The 18,211-nt window shown below is 38.1% G+C and overlaps 1 protein-coding gene across 3 annotated transcripts in view; it reads right to left on the bottom strand.

Moving 5' to 3' along the window:
• Positions 1-18,211, bottom strand: part of mmp17a (matrix metallopeptidase 17a) — a 74,385-nt gene that overhangs the window by 44,091 nt on the left and 12,083 nt on the right. The window contains exon 1 of one of the 3 annotated variants that reach the window (XM_077498042.1): positions 7,180-7,326. The exons of the other annotated variants lie outside the window; for them this stretch is intronic. The gene's annotated coding sequence lies outside the window, so the exon portion shown is untranslated. Of the gene's footprint in view, positions 1-7,179; positions 7,327-18,211 lie in introns of those variants that run through there. 3 annotated transcript variants of the gene reach the window in all.

Raw genomic sequence — 18,211 nt, 5'->3', positions numbered from 1 at the left:
CATCTTTTAACAAGCATTGAAAAATACATGTTCAAAAATGACATATTAAGAGCATGTGTTTCGCACGTATGCATGTATTTTTTCAATATCTAAAATTGTGTGGTCCTATGAAGTTGAAACATGATTAGTTTTCACAAAATGACACTATAGGCAACAACAACAACAAAAAAATGGTGAAGTGCATTAGCACTTTGTCAAGCAGTAAATATTACTAATATATTCTGAATAAAATCAAAGGCCTATCGTCAAATCTAAAGTCTTAGTCCCAGAAGAAAAAAAAAAAATCATTTTATTTTATCCAAAGTGCTGCAAATCAATTGCTTGCACACATTCGCTCTGCTTTTCGAGCCTCTCTCTGATTCATTCACACATAAATTGTCCATGAGAATCCAGTAGGCCAATGATTTATACATCCCATTTCATGCTACATTATCTTCCAGATAAAATTAGTTGTCTTCAAAATGCTGCGATCCAACAGTTGTACGTGGTTGTGCAGCTTGGCCCATTTCATCTTTCCATCACTCCATGTATTTTCACCCCGACATTTATTTATATCCCAAAGAACAGATCCGAGTCTGTGTGGTGCTTCTATGCCGACTGCCATGTTGTAATCATAACAGTGAAAGACTCATGAGAATAAAAAAACAAAAGTGGGCGTGAGAGAACAAAGTCCAGCTAACAAACAGAATTTTGTATTTGACTCACTCATTATTAATCATCCCACATCATGTAACACATCCTGTCACAAGGAAAAAAATAAAAATAAAAAATCTCCTCCCCGTTCCCCGCAAAGGTCAAAGTACAGCCTGCCTCTGCCCAGTCTCGTTATAAAATTCAACTTGTTTTGTCCTCCCTTTTTTGTGAGATGTTCCATCCAACAAAACCTCTTTGTTTCCCTCCACGAACAGCTGTGAAAGAATTTAAACTCGTTATTAATGACATGACACAAGTCACCAGGAGATGTGGGATCGGTCATTCTTCTCAATTACCCAAGAAAAATAAAAATAAAAATGAAACATCCCGACAAGACAGCTCTCAAGCTGCATCTAATGTTCTGTGTGAAACTCGAACTTCTTCATGGTGAAACGCATGCCTTAAATGTTGATTGGTTGAAAGTTTGCAAACTTAAAGATGTAAAAATACATTACGTTTAAGGCTTAAAAAAATAAAATAAAAAATCATCGTCTCGAAACCACTGCCGTCTACCCTGGAAGATGACGCAGTGGCAGCAGCACCTCTATCATTCTTCAAAGCTGTTTGAAATGCTTTCTATTTTATTTCAGCAGTTTATTCTGGGGAACTGTTTACTTCAAAGTATTCCATGAGGATGATATACCCTGCAATGACAGCTTGCGTGCTTAAATGAGGAGTTGAGGAGAGACAAAATTGAGCGACCGAGAAGACCATTAGGGAAGAACGCAATTTTCTGTGGAAGCTTTGGGCTCACCTGTGCTGGATGAGGAGATGAAAGCAAGAAAAGGAAGAGCAACATACAGCAGGGGTTCCAATAATCTATCAAAAAAAATTATTCACACCGAGAGCATGTTTTCAACTCTGATTCCAATTCTTGAATGTGCAAATTTTTACATTTTACATGATATACAAAATGTGATACTTATTTTCAGGTAATGACTGAGGTTGTCTTGGAAATTGAGAAATAATCTTTCATTTGGTCCTCCTAATCTTCACTGAAGTTCAGCATTACTTTCAGACATTATTGTGAGAATGCTGAAAGCATCCCACATACGTTATTCGGATTTTTATTCTCCTCACTTTTTTGCCGAAAAACAACTCCCACATAATACTTCCGATTGACACGGTTCAAATTTCAACTTGCTTAAATAAATTCACGCATTCCGGAGTATATATCGTCTGATTCCACGTTACTTACAGTACTCGCACAATTTGACGGTAAATATCAACTTTTCGCCATTCATTTTCAATGGGACTGACATTGAACTTTTTTTAAGTCCCACTTTCCACGCCCACTTCCATACATACAACTGATCAGCATTACCAGCTCTGTGATACTGCTCAGTTCTTTTTATTCACTTATCTTTCAACTTCAATTAAAACTTTGTGATTTTCACATAATTATCTTTCAATTTACTTGATAAGCATTCAGCTATCCGCATTCAGCTTTCAGCATTCCCACGCAATTTCTCCAAAAATTGCACTTAATCTAGTTGCCCTTAGTTGCTTTTCGTGAAATTTCTACCAATACTGGATGGAAGGAATTTGATCCATCAAAATACCGATCCAGTCACATTCCATCCCCAATACAAAATGGCAGAATCCATTAGTCTACTGTTTACTAATAATTTGGTAAAATCTATTTAAATTTGATCTCACAAATGCATAACAAAACACCCATGTAGCTTATGTAAGGGACCCCTATGGATAAAGTTCCTTCTTAACTTTGAAAGTACATTCAACCATACAAACTGTGCTCCATTTTACAAAACAATTTCTGTTATAAGTTGTCCTTGGCAGTGGAAAAGGCACAATTTAGGCGCTATACTATTAATGAGATGACCTACACCCTAACTTTAAAAACAATCTTTCTTTACTTACAAAGAGGCTGACTTCATTTCAAGTCCAAGGCCAGAAAGTAAATGCCAACAACTCTCCGAGGCATACCGTGCAGTTACAAGTAGCATAATGCTGCTAAAGGAATTTTTTCATTTTTCATATATAGTAATGTTCGAGTAATTTAATCCATATGTGCTTGCCAACTACTTGGATTGTACTAACTTTGTTTTAAATCGAAGCATCGTGTCTTCATTAAAGTCAAAGTGGGAATACATTTTTTTTTTTGGCCCCGTTCCCATTTGTAGCTGCTGTTTGCAGTTTGTCGAGTGAGAAAGCGAAAAGCTCTGTTGTGTGTATGCATGACACAAACGGCATATGTTGACCCCCAGGGTCACGCTTAATCAGAGATGTTCCTTCACTGTGTGTGTGTGTGTGTGTGTGTGTGTGTGTGTGTGTTTGTCAGAGAGACAATCACACTTGCAAGTATGATGAGTGTGGGTGGACAGAGCAAGTCAACTGAAAAGATGGAGAGAAAACCCTTTTCATATCAAAGTGAGTTTGTGTTTTAGCAATGTGCAAAAGTGTAAACACAACACTTACATTCAAGACAAAAAAAATAGTAATATGAAAATAAGAATATTTTGAAATAAGTGTAGCCTATATCTATTTTTAGATGAGCAGGTATACAGCACTTCCATTGAATAAAGTTGTTTCATTCACGTATCATCTTACCGCTGTAATTTTGAAAGTAAATTTGCTAACATTGGTTGCTAGCTTACGGTCATTAGTGTACCGTGAATTTGTATATGTGTGAGAATCCTTCTCTCATCACTGCCTCACTTGACGTTCTAGAGTAGTAAGCAACAGATGTCACCATGTGAACTTGCCATTATGTTAGCTAGGCTTTAGCTTAGAGGTTAGCAGCTAACAATGTTTAAGCCCCTTCAGTTTGGCAGTATGTTCCTGTCTTACTTTTATATTTTTGCTGTAATGTTTGTGCGCCTTGGAAGTGTGTCAGCAAGGGTAAAGTAAAAATGAACAAATGTTTTTCATAATTAATAAATCAAGCAATAATCTAGTTGCAAAGATCATTGAACGATGTTAATGATGTTTACATGCTCCCATTCATGTCACTGTGTAAATGATTTATAGAACAATAACAATAATGATCTCTAAGTCTTTGTCTCTCTATTATATTTATTGCTTTCATCCAATTTGTATTACACATAACTTTCAACATCTAACTTCATTACGGCATCTGCCAAGCAAACAAAAAGACACCATTTTGGACAAAACTAAATAATTAATCCTTCTTGACTGAATCGGTGATTAACATTCCTCCCATGGCTGTCAACACCTACCGAAATGAAATGGCAAAATACTTGTGCGTCTGCTGCATGTGAAAATGTGAAAGTATTCACAAATACTGCTCCATCATATGCACTGCTGAATGTTGTTCAATTGTCCCCAAAAGGCCAGCAGCAATCATCTTGTCTCGTGTTTACTCAGCTATTCACTTTATTTGTAAATCTTTGTGTCACCTTGTTGGTTTTGTGCAATCACAAGAAGCTACCTATGAGCCACATTAAGATGTTTAAGCTTGGACTGATTAAAAGTAGTCTTTTTTTTTTGCTCCCTCTGAGGTGAGCAATGCTCATAATAAATGAATGGTCAGAAGCAAGAACAAGTTTACAAAAGGTACAGTTAAACTTTTAAAGGAATGCGAATGAGATTGTACAATTTGGAATTCAATTCAACCAGTCAACCGTGACGTTACCCTGCTTCCATGTACGCGATGTGTACGTATCATGTAAGACCTCAAGAGACTCTACGTGATTTTGCTTGGATTTTGTGTCTGTTTTTGCAAAAGACGAATCGGCTTGAAGAGAAGAATTTGAAGAGAAACAAGCAGATAGCATTCCAAGCATAAGAATACGTAGAGCATCCCCATAAATGTTGGCAAATGTGAAATTTGTGAAGGTTGTCTTTTACTCGTTTTTCTAATTTTTATTCATGTTGAATAGTGATTTTAAACAACTACCAACACAATAAAAGATAAATTTGGTTGTTTTTTATTTGATCATGGCTTTTTGATTATTGCGCCAATACAATGTTCAATATCACTCCCCCCCACCCCCCACCCCCCCCAAGACCAATACTAGTATGAGTATTCACTATTCACTCTGAGTACTCACCAATACTGAGTACCGATACCTCTGGTAATTTTGAACAAAGACCTTTCTTTCTGATAGTGAAGCGTCAAACTGCTGCAGTATATTGCCAATTACTACCAAGGAAGACTTACTCAATGTCAGATTTTTTTTTGCCTGGTGTTATTTTTAGAGAATCAACATTTATGTGCTTAGCAGCACACTATTTTCCACTTTAGAAATATTACTGAGATTTAAGACAAATCTATCCCCATACATTTTGGTCTATGAAACAAAGTGACGTCAAAACCACAAGTGGCGATTTTGCCTGCTTAAAAACTGGTTTGTTAATGTGATCAGTAGGAACAGCAACTAGGTCAGGGTGTTGTTTTATTTTATTTTTTTTACAACATAGACATCTAAAATGTAATATTTTTATTTTATTTTTGGGATCTTATTCACGGGATTTTACGGTAATATCTATCATGCTTTTTAGTAGTGTTGTTCTGATAACGATACTGGTGCCGATACTGCATAAAAACAGTGGTATCGGTGACTACTCACACGTAACACGCCGATACCATTAATTCCAACGCTAATATAGGATTTTGGATGCAGCATCTTGTGTCTTGCTCGTGCACAACATTCACTGATATGTGACATGTTCACTGCATGCCGATCTAAGATATCCTATTGGCCCTTGAATGCTCTGAACCAATGGCAGGACAGCTTTTTCATGTTGAGAAAAAACCCCCTTAAGTATCGGTATGGTATCGGCCGATACTGCAAAGCTGGGTATCGGTATCGGTAGCCAAAAAACGGTATCGGAAAACAACACTACTTTTAGTAGGGAGCAAAATTTACCCTGATTAAGTCGAGTCACATTGTTAGCGGTACCATTTTTTAAAGACATTGCTAAATCACATTTGTGGCTTTCAAGAATAAGACTGAATGCCCCTTATTTAAAGTGGTGCAGTTGATCAAGAGGGAAGGATGAAAATGGGGATTCTTGGTGTTCTGAGGAGTGTTTTAAGTGTGCCTTAACCTTTAAACAGTGCACCACAAGGCTTTCCATCTGAAAGGCCGCACAGCTTGCTTTCATCTTAAGACATTTAGCAGACTTCATATCCAGCAAAATTGGCCTGTGGTGGAGCAAGGCTGGCTGCCGCTTGCTATATGTGGCTTGCGAGCATGTGGTCCTGAAGACCACATAAAAGTAAGCTTTCCTCCTGCGGTGAAAAGAGCCATCATTCTTTTTTCTCCTTTCTTCTACATGTTATTTGCATTTTTCCCTCCTCCAACGAGGGGTTAAAGCCATGAAGTATCCTTGGCATTGGGATAGCGGCGAGCCACACACACAGGCTGGCATGGTGGAAAGCTCAACAGTTTAAATCAACAGAAAGAAGCCATGAATGAGGCAGGATGGGAAACTGAAATCTGAGGCAGCCCCTCAATATGAGTTGGTTTTTGAGGGTTTATCTTCTGCTTCAAGATTGGAGTCCAATCAAAGATTATGTTCTTAGATCTAATGTTTTCTGAAATTGGTAGAATGAATGTGTAGAAACTATTTATTTGATATACAAAAGCTATTTTTTTTTCAATATAAATTTGGTAGTATTTACACGATCTTCTAAATTCATTTATTGAATACAATTTGGTTATTTAATAGCTAAATTATGAGTACATTTTTGCTCTGGATGTATTCACATTATGCATCATGCAACAGACTTCACAAGAGTTTCATCTCTGTGAAAATTTGATTTACCAGACAACAGAGGGGAAAATATGACATCCATGCGGGATTTTTATGGTTTGGGAGAGGCGACGACTTCATCAAATTAAGTCAGCAAATTGTCTCTTCTGTTCTACATCCAATGTTGGAAATGAAATATTTGGTGTGCATCAAAAAGCCAGTTGAAGTTACGCCTGTTTTATTTCTATGTTTTACCAACAGGGATCTTTTTTTTTTTTTTTTTTTTTTTTTAATACTTGACTGTTAAATGTTTCTTTCAACATTACACCTATTTAATACCGGTTTTATGATTGTGGCCGTTTGACCTTCAGAAGTTGTAACAGTGGCAATGTAAGATGGCTGCCGTCTGGCTTCAATTGTGAGTCTGTTATAATTACATAAGCTTGTGGTATGAGACCCCTCTATGATTCAGTATTAGATGCAGATGCGATGTTTAACTTTAGCATTGATTTAGCAAATTTGAACTAACCCCCTTAAATATTTGCTGGAAAAAAAATAGCAAACAAATCGGTATTTTTTCCATTGATACTGTCACACTAAATTAAAATGACTTTAGCAATTACGCTATTAGGCTAAGGATTCCATTTTATTGTCAGTCCCTCATATGCAATAATAGTCATCTGCTCTATTTGAAAGCCACTATGCTTCAAGCAGATGGCGCACCCCCTGCCTGCTGCATCACTCAATCTCCTCATCAGACAAGCACTCCCACAAAATCCGCCTACAATGGAACACACAACTTACTGCCTTGTTGTAAAGTTCCTGGGCGCGCTCGCGTTCACACCAAGGTTCCACTCGCGCTGCTGGGCCGTTGTTTAATTACACATACATCCAGCATAATTTAATTTGGTGAGCCCACGTGAAGCAACAAAGTGCGTGCGCGTGTGTCTCAGTGTCTCAGAGCAAGTGTGTGACAGGGAGGATTAAAATGCGGCTGGTAAATGAATCATTTAATCCCCGGCTTAGAGACAGCTGGTTCTACAGAGAGCTGAGACGCAGCTCCTGTCTGTTGACTGAGGCGCTGCAGGAGACAACAAGAGACGGGCGAAGGCGGGAAGGAATGAGAAAGGAAGGCTTTCGCTCCTTGAACTTCAGCCCTAAGTGACCTGGAGGTGCCTGCTTAATGGAGCATGCCAATTGTTCAATCCTATTATAAGGACCAGAGGATGTTCATGGAAGGAGCTGAGATAACACATGGAAATGTGATCCAATGCATTGAATGCCATTAGGTGTCTGCGCCAGCCGGGTACATTTTACAAGTAGTTGACTAGTCGATGACGCTACAATGTTAACGCTAATCGTGTCTTTTTGTCATGACTCATGAGGGAGCGATGTTGGAGTGATGTTTTGTCTCATGTAACAATCATCATTTTTTTTTTACTAGTTTTGTGTTATATGACGTAAAAACTTTATGATGCTGTGTGTGGTGATAGGAATCTTTGGTACATTGTGTTGTATGGGTCAACAAGCCAATCGGAGATTTCCATGTCATACGATGTCTTGCCACACTCTATGATGAGATTGATTGATTCTCTCTATAAGCCGTCTGAGAATTGTGCATGTTTCGCCGGATTATTGTTCACTGTTCCTGTGTACAGCTCTCTTAGTTGCAACCCTCCAGCACACAACACTTTTTGGCATCACATCTCTATTTCATGATATTTTTTTTATTTGCTGCTATGCTAGTCTATGAAGATGTGTGTGAAAAAATATCCATGACAAGTCGATTAATCGACTTTGACACGACTTTCATCACATTACAAAACTACAAAACCATTAAGAGTAGGCTCTTAAAGAAACACGAAAATATCTCCTACATTCACTGGAATATATATTATAAAAGCAACCTCATGATATTTTCCATATATACTCATGTGAATATGGCAAATGGGACTTAAAATGTACAAATTTTAATTCCTGAAAAATGTGCAAATTTGGTTGCCTCTGGAAGAAACTCGGTTTGACATACTGCATCTTGATCTACATGAAAAGAAGAAATGACTGACTTGCAAATTTAAAATCTAACCAAAATATAATTGAAGCACCCAAGATAAAATCAGAAAATATCCATATTAATAGAGTGGAAGCGCTAAAATCGAAAACCATTTGTTCTGGGCCACTGGTCTTCCCAAAAGAAATAACAGAAATAGAAATAATCAGACTGCATTTTTACCGTTTCTAGAATTGCTGTACCAAAAGAACACATCAACATTTACGTAGAACTGAACATTCGTTACGTCATCCATGATTCCGTCTTTTGAAAGAAGTGTCACAAAAAACAAAAATGCAAAAAGAAAAAGACAAACATGCATCCAGTTAATTTTGTCAACCCCAACAGTGAACTCTGGCACAGTTCACTTCACTTCAGCTCAAGTAGAAACGTTACTCAGCTGATAAAAATACCACTATTTAAAATGTGGCTACGTAATCCAGCAGACAGCAAATATTGTTTTGAAAGTTTGAGTTTCATCACACAAAGACATCATCCAACCATGCCATCAGTTAATACTTTATGTCTGATTATTATTTTTTTGTGTGTGTCAAATTTCAGCGTAAATGCTAACAAAACCAGGAATAAAGGCGGAATGTTCCTTACCAGTAGACCAAAATACAATAAGTTTTCCCAGCAAACTTTGGTAATCGTCTTTTAAAGTTTCACTGCATATTAAAAGTTGCATTCAGAAAGCAGCACGCAATAAAAGAAAAACAGGTAACCCGGCAGTGACAAAATTAATTATTTGACCCCACTATATCCCTTGGTGAACCTGCAGGGAGTCACGCAGTTTCCGTTCCAAGTGAAGGATACTTTGACCTTCTGCCAAAGCCCCAGCTGCTCACGGAAGCTCGCCCTTTTTCACCCCTGATCATATTCAGCCCTCACTGGTGTTTCAATGAAAGGCAGAAGTTCTACAAAATCATTGCACCACATTGTACAAGCAAACAGACAGATGATAACATATGCCAGTCCACAATAGAAGGAATAGTCATGATAAATATATAGTTCTTCCCAAATATGGACCACAATGTCACATATAACGTACATACCATGCACCCCTAGTTGACGTCATGTTATTCATCATTCAACCACAAATCAGTTTAGTGAAGCAACAGCGTCTCTACTGGTTGCAGCCAACTAGCAACCATGATTAATCAAAAACGCACATGATTCTTCACGGTCAATTCAATCAATTATTATGCCCGTCCGTATTGTACAGTCATAAAAAGGAAACAAAAAAGTACATTTAACGTTGCGGAATAATTGGGCTATATAACTTGCCAACATCCACAGCAGGAATGGAATATCCTATAATTACATCGTTGATTTGCAGGGTGATCTTTGTGCATTGTTCTCATGGTCCAAGCACAGTGTAGACCAACTGCATTATCATCAGCCTCTAAAAAGCAAAATGCGCCAAAGGAAATCCACTGCAGACAGCAATAAAATTATATATATTTTGAAATAAATAAGTCACACATCATTTAGAAACGAAGAAACTGATAGCTTGTAGAATAATTTTGTCCATGCGTGTGTAACTGGAGCATCTTTCAAAAGAAGGACGATTCAGTGGCTCCTCTCAGGGGATCAGCGTCTTAAATGTTCTTTGAAGTTCCTCGTCTCCGTGGGTGGGAATGTGGCACGGCACCGGGCCAATGCCACAAACACAAGGATTGAGTAACGCCTGCCCGCTGTCCCTGCTGTTGCATTCATCCCAGAAGCCACACATACACACACAGAGATGCAATGCTGCGTGACAGTTTCGTACCGCTATCACATATGCGATCCTCTGCTGGAAATAATCCTTATCTTAAGTGTATGTCCGAGAAGATGTTTTTATTTATATTTTAGATAGATAGATAGATAGATAGATAGATAGAGAGAGATAGAGATAGAGATAGAGATAGAGATAGAGATAGAGATAGAGATAGAGATAGAGATAGAGATAGAGATAGAGATAGAGAGATAGAGAGAGAGAGAGAGAGAGAGAGAGAGAGAGAGAGAGAGAGAGAGAGAGAGATGGCGAGCTAGCTAGCTAGATAGATGACTAGCTAGATAGCGAGCTAGCTCGAAAAATAGCTAGTTAAATGGCTAGCTAGATACCTAGCTAGCTAAATAGGTGGCTAGCTAAATAGCTAGCTAGCTAGAGTTAAATTCAATCTTCAAATTAATGAGCTCATATTTCCTGATGACAAAGGATTCACGTTTCACAGCCGCAACTTCAAAAGGTACTACACGAACATAGATTCTGCATTTATTGGTTCCAAGTGTTATTTATAGAGACGCAGTGGTCAGGCAAACGGGCTTGTATGTGTCAACACACTGTGGAAAAAGTTCACCAATGGTTTGGAACGATGACGCATCCTCTTTACTGAGGCTGCTTCCTGAGTCGAGTTTCCCCGTTTGTTATCAAACTGAGACTGGCAGAAATTAGACCATAACTCCAAAGCTAAGTTGTATTTATAGAAGCTTACTCATGTTAAATGCTGTTGTGTAAGGGAAATAACTCACAAAATAGCAAAGCATGACGCATTCTGACTTGAATGTTTCACTTCTTTTGTTTTCAGCCGTCATTCCGCATTATAACAACCGTAGCCTAGCTAAGCGTCGCAACAACCTGACATTTCTGCCTTGAGCCCCGGCCCGCGTCACAACCTCCAGTGTCTAGTCTCCTTCATATCACAAGAACATAATCCCTTCCAAGGCAGCTCAGGCGAAGACTTATCCTGCTGTTCGCATTGAATTATTAATTGCACACAGCCACTCTCACTGTAGTTGAGTGGAAGTTTTTATTTTTAATACCACCCGTTCCGAGACACTGGTCAACCCCAGATATATATATATTTTTTTAAATAAGAAATCATAGAAATCCATAGTATCTTATTTCATTCTTAACCGCCATATACTGTAAGCACGAAATGAAGCGAACCACTACTAATATCATGATTTATATGTCTTAACCGCCTGATTACGTGTGACGGCCGAGTAGCAGCTTGAAGGGAAGGATAGCCGCAAGCGAGTCTCCTCACATTAAGATTTTATGCATTGTGCTTTCTAACATTCTTAATTATCCTTGAAGGTTAAAACAAAAGTTAATAGTACGACAATAAAACAATTAATTGTGACATTCACTTACATTAACTTTGATCTTACTGCCAATTTCTCCATATTGTACTGAGCCAAGACAGAGATGCATGTCCTACTTTTGTTGCTAAGCTACCAATATACGTTGGGACAAGTTACACTTCACGTTCCAAGGTCGTCATCAATGAGTACCATAATCAAGTGTTGCATTCAGTCATCTTGCCATTGTGATTGAAACCACACAAAATTTTCACAAGTTATTACTGGCATTTTAACTGTCTTGTTGCAACAAATGAAATCAAATATAACCTGTAGCACAAGGTATTTCAGTTATCTGAACATTATGGAACTATGTAAAATCAGTTCTGATACACTGTCAATTCACAAAACCATGAATTGATTTTTTAAAATCTCTTTTTTTCCATAAACTCATAAGAAAATAGAATTTTAAATGCCATGTTTTTTGTTTTTTTTATCTTACCGTTTTCTTGGAATTTACTGTTCACGTGAATTTAAAAGTATTTTCTTACATTTATGAAAGACCTGACTTATAGCACTTTAAGACAATTCAGAACATTTTTTTAAATTTATATTTACAATTACTGAATTAGAATTAGGGAAGTATTTTCATCTCATCCTTGCTTATGTCAATGTTTGTGTAACACATAAGTGTTTATAACGTGTTAATTTAATTAATAAGCTAAATCATTTAACCAGCCTCCACAAAATTTAATTTGGCGCAAAATTTAATTTGGAATGTAATGTTTGTGGAGTTTTTATCATGTCCTTGATATTTAAGAAGAATTCCATCCATCCATCCATTTTCTTGACCGCTTATTCCTCACAAGGGTCGCGGGGGGTGCTGGCGCCTATCTCAGCTGGCTCTGGGAAGTAGGCGGGGGACACCCTGAACTGGTTGCCAGCCAATTGCAGGGCACACAGAGACTAACAACCACCCAAACTCACACGCACACCTATGGACAATTTGGAGCGCCCAATTAACCTGCCATGCACGTCTTTGGAATGTGGGAGGAGACCGGAGTACCCGGAGAAGACCCACGCGGACACGGGGAGAACATGCAAACTCCACCCAGGAAGGCCGGAGCGTGGACTCGAACCGGAGTCCTCAGAACTGGGAGGCGGACGTGCTTTTAAGAAGAATTGATGTCCCATAAATAATCAACATCGTATTGAAATGAAGTCGATCGGAAAAATCAAAATCAAATCGAACTGACCTCTTGTGAATCGAAATCATACCGATTGAGGAAATTAGAATCGATATGCAGCCCTAAAGCCTTACAAGTGATGAAGAGCAAAAAGGAGATGAAGAAGATAAAGTCTTGTGAATGTAAACAAGTAGAAATATTGATGCATCTTTAAAAAAGAAACAAAGTGAGTAAAGAGGAATACAAGACTGCTTCTTGAGAACATAGCATTTGTGCAAATACTAAAAAATGTTGGTTCAACTCGGAAATGTATGACATGAGGAGTGTTCAGATTTGGATATTCCACTACATCTCCACATTAACTAATCGGGAGGTTTAAACGGCACTTTAAAATGCTGTCTTTTTCTGTACAATACTGCACTTACAAGAAGTGTTGTCCGCCCACGCAGCCGAAAGTGGCCGGCACCGAGCATTACAGTATTTCCCTTCCCTCTTTCTTATGCAGTTGTTTTTGCAACGACAGCAGAACCATTGTGGGGTGGCTCGACAATGGCGTGACGATTCCATTTTGTGGAAACAGATGTAGTGGTTAGAGAGTGACTTACACGATCATGCAAAAGCCTGAATTGAATGTTTGGTTACAAGTCGTGTGTGCAAAGGAGTGGAGAAGCATCCTTTGTGTTTGAGCTTCACAGCAGGATAACAGGAAACTATCAGTCATTGGGCAGTGAAGAAGCAAAAGTGCGGTGGAATGGAAAAAAAAAAAAAAAAAAAGACCTTGTTGTACACATCTTATATTCTGGCAAGTTAGGCGCTTAACTTTCCTTCCACCACTATGAGGAAGTTAACGATCAATTCATTGATGTATTGTATTTTGGTTTGGGTATACACCGATAATCGGCCGATTACCGGCACCAATATTGGGCATTTTGACGAATATCGCCCTTTTATTTAAAAATCTGACGGACGATAAAAAGTAAATCTAAAACCATTTTAATCTCAGGGAACTAGTTGTTTAAATTTTCAGTTAACTTTATAAGAGATGCTGTTGACCTTGGGAATCTTTTGAACAATTTGATTTTCTCCGACATTAAAACAAATAAATGTGAAAGTTTAAGATTACAGGTATTTTTACATTTTTTTCGGGAAAAAAATATTTACTGTAGAACACTATACAAAGGTATCGCATTTATTTGTTTAAGTTTCCATTTGACTTTTTAAAATGTACTGATAACCTTGTGGGCTCTGAACATTTTTTAGAAATTTAAAAGGATGTCTATTGTCTATGATAAATAGCAAAAAACTAATGCATTTTGACAAGTTAGAAAACATGTTCAATAAACAAGCTTTAAGACATTATAACAAAGTCAAGATTGACATCTGTATTTAAAAAAAAATATCTCCCCCACCCCATTTTTTTTTTTTTTTACTGAAAATGAATATAAGCTGCAAATATCGGTTATCGGCCTCCTTGACTACTAATTAGGGATGTTCGATACCACTTATTTTTCAGACCGATACTCAGACCCTCAGTACTCACCGATACCAACTGACGATACCAGTAGTACATTTTGACAAATAAAAAAAAATCACTAAAATATATTTTTAAACAAATGCATTTCCTTTAATTTTGACAAAAACAAAACAAAACAGCACAGTCACACTCTTCAATAGTCTTAACGCTCAAAATAAAACACAATAATGCTCTTTTCGTTTAAGATTCACAATTTTGAAGTATTTCCAAACCGGTGAAGTTTGGGTGAAAAACGGCTGCAAGCTAGCGCCAGTTACAGGCAAGGAGGACTCACTTAACGTCTTCCCCCTCTGCCATCGGTCGCTTGGACTCGTCTGCGTCACGAGTACTCGAGTACTTGAAAAAAGGCTGGTATCGAGAAAAAGATCACTCCAGAACAAAACCATAACAGACTCTAAAGACTCAAAATGACAAGAACCCAAAAACCTGTCAAAAAACATCAGAAGTCATTACCATCACTCCAAGCCTTTCAAACTTTACTTTACTTGTTTGTCTTCACAGTTCGAGCCTCAAGCACACCAAAACTTTTATCACCTGCTCTAGAAAAGTGTTTCTAAATAAAAAAAACAAAAAAAGACCATCAAAACAAACAGAAGTTGTATTTAGAGTCACCCACAGCTGCGGGCTGTAAAAAGAACACAAACCGGTAGGTGAGGAGCAGCCATCGTGACATCAGAGGAATTATCTGACAAAGACGAGTAGCAGGGGGGCAAAAGAGGTGCTGCGTGCTTGTGTGCACACTACCTGCAGGAAGACACAAGCTGTCGAGATATATGCCATTTAATTAGCAGGGAAAGGTGAGAGACGCTTCACTGGACCTACAGCAATAACAGCAGCGCAACCAAACGACACCCCGACTGTGGATCAAGTGCTTCTGGAACAGCCTTCAAGCACACCTGCAATAGCCAGCCTCGTAGACTTCAAGGGTAACGAATGGAGAGTTGAATCGGACAAAATGAGCTGCAGAGGGAGTTTGCTTGTCTTGCGATCCGACACGGCGGCAGCAGCCAGGGAATTGGGGTCAAAGTTCAAACTTGCCAGTCCTTTGTGACTTGGAAGGAAACGGGTACTGCGGGACATACTAACACACTTTTGTACTACACTTGAGCAGTTAGTAATGGCTTTAAAAATGTAACCGTTATCAATAATCACAAAATCTAATGACCAATTATTGTTTTTACATTAGTTCTCACAAAGAAAAAAACACACCAACCCGCTAGTTCCTATTGAGATTTATGGGCATGTCAACATGCAGACTGACCCCAGTGACCCCCTTTTAAGGTACACGAGAGGCAAGGTACATCTTAAACTGGAAGCCAGTCATTCATAGGGCACACATGAGTTTAATTTTTTTTTTTAAATCTTCAGTGAATCCAACATGTAAGTGTTTGGAATGTGATAATAAGACAGAGGCTCCGGTCAAAGCACTATAAGAACATGCAAAGGCCATAAAGGAAGGCAGAGATTAGAAACCAGACCCTCTCGACCGTGTCCAGATGCGTTCGCCACATGCTCTACTGTGCCTGGTTTTGTACAATGACATCATCAACTTTGATCCAGTGATACTTTTTTTGTACTTAATTGAACTGCCTTAAGTTTAAACAAAAGAAAAGCAGTGCAGCCTGAGGCGCTGAGATAACTTCTTGACATTCAGCTGTAATAAAACAAAGAAACTCCATCTCACTGGTTCATGTAGATATTCATGAACATGTTAATATGTAAACAAAAAGACCTTAGTGACAGGAATACCCACTTCCCAGCCAAGAGAATGCTCTAAATCAACAATATGGCTCAAAAAGGCAAAACCAAATGCTCAGACACCTCAAGCACTCAATAAGCGCATTGATTTGAAAATCAAAGATTTTTTTTATTTTATTTTTCAAGAAATACAAACGCTAGAGAAAGCCCTAGGGTCTTTGAATACAATGAATGTTTGGTATCACACTGACAAAATCTAATAACATCGCTCGATGCTAACTTGGAAAAACAAAAATGATTAAGAGTTAGAGGAGCGGGAGTGTTTTTGTTAACCTCAGCAGCCCTTTGAACAATAGACGAGAAGTAGGATAATCCTAATAATATAATTGCAGCTCTCTAACACGGCACTGTGACGCATGCAGAAGGTGAGGCTAGTACAAAGTATCTTTGTCAAACAAATTGGTTAATTGTGCAATTTGCTAGTCTGCCATGTTGGAGTTTAGCTGAGATTGGGAGCTCGGCTTCAAACGGGATGACTCAGACTGTCTCTCATTTGTTTTCAATCATTCATTATTGTTATGTTCTCCTCAGATGTGCAAAGATGAGGGCTAAATAGGTCAAGAAAATTTGGATGCAGGTGCTAAGTCATGACAGGATGACAAAAAAATGGTTGTCATAAATGACAATGATCCGTAAACAATTCAAACATCTCTCAGCACTTTATTGTGTGCAAAGACACTAAAGAGTTGGCAGCTTGGCTGACGTTAGCTAAAACCGCATTGACTTTGCCTAGCATTAGGCGTTCATGGCAATTAGATAGCTAGCATGGCATTAGTCCGTTGCCATTCAGGTAAACAAAGAATTTGACGCTTCTGACGCATACGTATGTTTAATCAAACACAATACTGTAATTCCATATTTTTTGACGTTGGTTACATTAGCTAAAATAGCATTAGCTTTGCCTAACGTTAGCTTTCAGGGCAGTTAGCATGGCAGGAGTCAGTTGCCATTCTGGTAATCAAAGAATTCTAAGCTTCTGACGTGTACGTAGGACTACGTTTAATATAATACCACAACAATCAATTGCTATCCAACATATAGTGTTACAGACAAACACAACACAGTATTTCACCATTTTTAGACACTCAATATGTACTTGAGCAATTTGCAAAATGAGCTATCTTTGTCAAAACATTTTTTTTCTCAAGTTACAACATTCCTACATATGTTAACAGCTGCTGTTCATGTCAATTCTACTGTCTCCTGCAGATGATGTTCCCTGAACCAACCGAGCACATTCTGGTACAGGTTCTGCTAGAACACTCAGGATGACACCAGCACTGTGCCCCTAATAATTAACGTGTCAAAGCAGCCGTCAATAACACATGGGCTGTCGGAGCCAAAAAAAAAAAAAATGTCAGCACCGAAAATAAAATCAGTTCACAGTCCCAGCTACCCCCATTTGAATTTATTTAGAGTCATCGGAGACAGTGAGCTACATTTTCTATTTCTGCGGCCTACTAAACCTGAAATACTGCTGTCATTCTATCTTGATAAATTTCCCAACATGTTTATTACTTTGTGCCAACAGTAAATCATATTTACTGTGAACATTGATGAATAATCTTTTTAAATATGCACATCATGGCTGTCTGATCAAAGCCCGTTTTACGACAACTTTGATTTTGAGACTGATTAAAATCGAATGTCCTTCAAAAAGCACACGCTTCATTTGCAGTCCTGGACTGGGGGGTGTATACTGATCTGATGATGATATACTTAAGAAGGTCAATACATGGTATTGCAAAAATGTGAAGATTTTAAAAGAAAACTGTGCTGACTTAATGCATGCTTGAGGGTTGCCGATCTGTTGTTGAAAAACTCCAACTCCAGGTGGATATGTAAAGTGGATAGTAGGTGTGTTGCAGAAATATTTGATCTTTGTATGACCTAGTTTGGTCGTCTATGCTTCCTGTGCTTTCCTCCATTTCACCATATAAAAATTGTGGCCATTTCAACTAGTGGAAAATCCCCAAAAATGGACTCTGCTAGGATATGGTGTGTTTACAATACATACTACAAAGGAAATTGAGTGTAAATCCAGTTGACACTGAGGCGGCTTTGCGCGATACAAAATAATTAGACCAGCTCCCAATGTAAAGTTTCTGCTACAGCTGTCCTAAATTACCAGCATTTGTAATTACAAAATACATATATTATGTTTCTAAAATGGTTAATACACTAGCACTCGAAAAAACTGTATTAAAAGAAGTTACCCATTCAGATTAAGTTTTTCTC

This window comes from Festucalex cinctus, chromosome 15 (genome assembly GCF_051991245.1).
Source record: "Festucalex cinctus isolate MCC-2025b chromosome 15, RoL_Fcin_1.0, whole genome shotgun sequence".
NCBI classification, from domain to species: domain Eukaryota; kingdom Metazoa; phylum Chordata; class Actinopteri; order Syngnathiformes; family Syngnathidae; genus Festucalex; species Festucalex cinctus.
Note: the sequence above shows the minus strand (reverse complement) of the source record. Positions and strands in the feature narration are given on the sequence as shown.